Source organism: Pteropus medius, unplaced genomic scaffold (genome assembly GCF_902729225.1).
Source record: "Pteropus medius unplaced genomic scaffold, Ma_sr-lr_union100, whole genome shotgun sequence".
Classification (NCBI taxonomy): Eukaryota; Metazoa; Chordata; class Mammalia; order Chiroptera; family Pteropodidae; genus Pteropus; species Pteropus medius.
In genome coordinates, this window is record NW_024344240.1 from 3,780,484 (window position 1) to 3,785,176 (window position 4,693).

Genomic DNA, 4,693 nt, shown 5'->3' on the forward strand with positions numbered 1-4,693 from the left:
ATACCCCTGTAAATACAATTAAAACCTCTCGATTACTTTGCTATATAATTACAAAAGAAGTATGAAATGTGGAAAGAGAAAGTTAGACTGGCTTGAGACCTTAGAAAGTGCAGAACTGTGTTGAGATACATGGTCTTTGTTTTTATCCCCTATATGTGCTGTACTAAGGAGAGCCTCACAACCTGTAACCAACAGACATAGACAGAAAAAAGAAAGGAAGAACACAAGAATGGCTTTATCCCTCTGGCCAAGTGATCAGGAAAGTGGAAGCCCAGTAGAGGCTTGGTGAGGCAGTAATGGCCCAATCTACTCAAAAGAGTAGCCAAACAGAATCCATGAGGGCTCATCCAAATGCAGCCCCACTTTTGCTAACAGCAGAAGATCTGCCCTGCCCACAATGATGACATCATAGAGCTAGAGAGGGCTGTTAGAACCTATACACTAAGCCTAAGTAGTGTGGCTGCCTACTGAAACAGAGGAATTAAGTAGGATTGAGTATCAGTTAACATAATGTTGAAAATTTCTGAGATACACTGTTAGAATTGCAAGACGGAAAATCAGCAAACATATACATGAACTGAGCAAAAATGTCAACCCACAGAATCCATAACTATCTTTAGAAATTCTTCTCAATTATAGGAAAATAAACTTTTTTTCAAGTGCCAGTCAAGCATGCACCAAGATAGACCATATTGTGGGTCATAAGCAAATCTCAACACATTAAAAATGTTTAAAATCAGGTATAGTGTGTTCATCAACCATAATGAAATCAAAGTAGAAATCAATTATAGAAATACAACAGGAAATACAACATATGGAAATTAACTAACATTTCTAAACAAGCTATGGAAATCTCAAAGAAAGTAAAAAATACACAGAATGAAATGAAAATTAATATACCAAGAATTGTGGGATGATGCTACATCAGGGGAATTGGAAACAGCAAAACAATAGAATTGATGAGACCAAAAGCTGTTTTTTTGAAAAAAAATTTAATAAAATTAATAAGCCTCTAGTAACCTTGGCAAAGGTAAAGAGAGACAAGGTATACATCATTAAAATCAAGAGTGAAACAGAGATAATTAATACAGGTCCTATAACCATTAAAAGGTTAGCAAGTGAATAATATGAACAATTTTATTCTCATAAATTCAACAACTTAAAAGAAATTGACCAATTTCTTAAACCCACAAACTACCAAATCTTAGTTAAAATGAATAGATAACCTGAATTGCTCTAATCATAAAAAATTGAATTTGTAAAATTAAAAATGTCTCCCCAGAATCCACAGTTCCAAGCAGCTTCACTGGAGAATTCCGCCAAACATTTAAAGAAGAATTAAGATAAATTCTATACAATCTCTTCCAGATAATAGAAGAGGAGGCAATATTTTCTGGCTCATTTTATGAGGACACTATAACCTTGGTACCTATAACCTTGGACACTATAACCAAAGACTACAAAAAAAGAACATTGCAGATTAATATTGCTTGTGAATTTAGATGTAAAAATTCCCAACAAAATATTACCAAACAGAATCCCAACATTGCATAAAAATTTTGGACAGCGATCAAGTAAGATATATTTCATTTATGCAGATTGACTCAACATTTGAAAATCAATGTAATCTACTACCTTAACAATCTAAAGAAAAAAAATTATACAATTGTATTAATTGATGCAGAAAAAAATTTGATGAAATCCCCAAACCAAAAACTCTCTGTAAGTTAGAAATAGAAGAAAACTACCTAAACTTGACAAACTGTATCTGTAAAACTTATGGCTCACACCATACTTAATAATGAAAGACTAAATGCTTTTTCTCTAAGACTAAAAACAACCCAAATATGTCCACTCTGATTACTCTTATTTAACATAATACTGGAATTTTAGCCATTGCATGCAATAAGGGTGGGAAAAAAGACATATATTAGAAATAAGAAATAAGACTATTCTTATTTACAGATGACATGACTGTCTATGGGACATGAAAAAATCTCCAAGAATGAACAAAAATTTTTCTTGAACTAATAAGTGAGTTCAGCAAGGTCATAGTGCATAAGATCAACATATACAAATCAATCGTGGTTTTATATACTATCAATGAACACATGAACACTGAAAAAATACTGTTCACAACTGCACAAAAATGAAATACTTAAGTGTGAATCTAACAAAACATGGACAAAATTTGTGTGCTGATTTCTATACATAAAAGAACTAAAAGAAAATTGGAGATACATACCATGTTCATAGATTAGAAGACAGTATGGTAAAAATGTTGATCTTTCCATAATTGATATACAAGTTTAACACAATGTCTATCATAATCCAAGCAAGGTTTTTGTAGATATAAAAAAGATTATTCTACAATATATATAGAAAGGCAAAAGAACTGGAGCAGCTAAAACAAATTTGAAAAAGAAAACTGGAAGAAATCACTGCACTTGAAATTGCGGCTTACACAGAGTGGAGGAGTATTGACACATAGATCGAGTCAACAGAATAAATGACCCAGAAATAGAATCCCAGACAACTGATTTTTTAATAAAATCACAAGGAAACTCAACAGAGGAATGGTACACTTTTGAATAAATGGTGGTGAAGTCACTGGACATTTACAGTTCAAAAAAATATGAACCTAAACCTGAAACTCATATTTTATACAAAAATTAACTCAAGGTACACCACTCTAATATGAATGATAGCTTAGATTTAGATGTAAAATTATAAATCTCATAGAAAAAACAATTGGAGAAAATCTCAGAGTTAGGGCTAGACAAAGAATTCCTAGACATGACAACAAAAATACAGTTTATAAAAGGAAAAAAATGATAAATTGGACCTTGTCACAATGGAAAATTTTGCTCTGTGAAAGACCCATTAGGAGTGTGAAAAGACAAGCTGTAGACTGGAAGAAAATATTTGCAGATTACATGTATTAGGGGACTCTAGAATGTGTTAAATTCAGTATCTTTTGCTACAGAGCACTTTTAAAATAATGGTATTATTTGTCTTGTTAACAATCCATTTGAGGAGTTTGGGATCTGGCATATTTACTTACATTTTAAAGGCAAAGAAATGCATGTGCCACGTGGTTAAAGGGCTTTTCCACAAGTACAAAGCTGGTTATGAGATGACAGGAAAGAAAAGCAAATCACTAGACTGGAGCCCCTTTTTGAGGCCATACTAACTTCCTCAAGCATCAACCACCCTTTACGCTCAACTTCCAATAAGTCCTCCTTTTACCTCAGTTAGCCACGGAAGCCACTCCTTGCTTTCTAGAAGTCTACTTCTCAAAGATAACTAGGCAAGTATTTGGGGAAATGATTCTGGAGAGTTTTGTATTCCAGATGAGGAGGTTACATATAATTTGGTAATATCTTTTAAGGTAGTTGAACAAAGAAGTACTTTAGCAAGATGTGTCTGTTCTGAAACATAAATAAGATTGGCAGAATTTAGTAATAGAATGACTACAATAATCCAATTGAGAATTAGGAAGAATTGAACTGGCATGTGATTTCTAAGGATGAGAAGAAAGGGACAAATCTTTATTGGTCACCTATAAAGATATTTAAAAATTGGGCAATGTATAATAGTGATTTTTGTAAACTATAAAATAAAACCAAGTTTAGCAATGAAACACAGCAGCAAATGTTTGTTGATATGATAATGATTAAGTAAGAGAAAAGTAAACCTCTGGTCTGATAATACCTCTCTCCATGAAAAGAAAGTATACAAAGAATATAACAAATTTTGTCTCTGCATTTTACTGACTGAATTCAAACTGACTGAAGAGTTAACAGATTGATAAATGTCCCACCAAGATTAAATTTCCCTTGTGTCAGTAAGACTTTTTTATAAAACAATTCTTCATATCCTCAATACCAAACTGGTCCCTGTTGGACACTCACCCATTGCTAAAATGATCAACTGCCCACAATCAAATATATTCTGTCTCTGATGGACATTGGATAATAACATATATTACTAAAGAGAATATAATACAATAAGAAGAACTGAGCCTGCACAGCTATTTAAATGGTCTCTGCTTTCACTTTGAAAAGGACTGGCCACTCTGTAAGGATTAAAAATAAGATTTGTAACTCTAAAAAAGTATATATGAAAGGGGCGCCAGGTGTTGTAACTGTATTAGTGGTTCTCATACCTTGATGTGCGTAAGAATTACCTGTGGTCAGATTTGTTAGAATGAAGTTTCTTAGGATCAGCCTAATCCCCACTCAAAGATTCTGATATGTTAAGCCTGGAACGGAACACAGATTTTTGCAATTTTTGCATTTTTACATTTTCCAATCCCCATACAGCTGGTTTATTCTTATACACTGTAAAGTTTATCTGGGAAAATACTTTGTGAAACAGGATCGAAGTACACACATCATCATCTTGTTGCAGAAGAGGGAAAAGAGTCTCAGAAAATTTAGGCACCTTGTCCATCATCATACCGCGAATTAGCCTGATGCCTATTGATTTAACCACCACTCGTAGACTCCTTTTTATCTTAGTCCATACAAAACATGGCAGCGGCATGCCAGTGTGTCTTTATAATCTCTTTGTTGGGCTGTAAAGTCTTGTGTAGGTAAACCATTTTCTCCTGCAACTATTATAAAATTACTCATCTTTTCCCCAGTAATTTGTAATGCCATCTCTTTCATTTACATTATTAGTGTTTTCA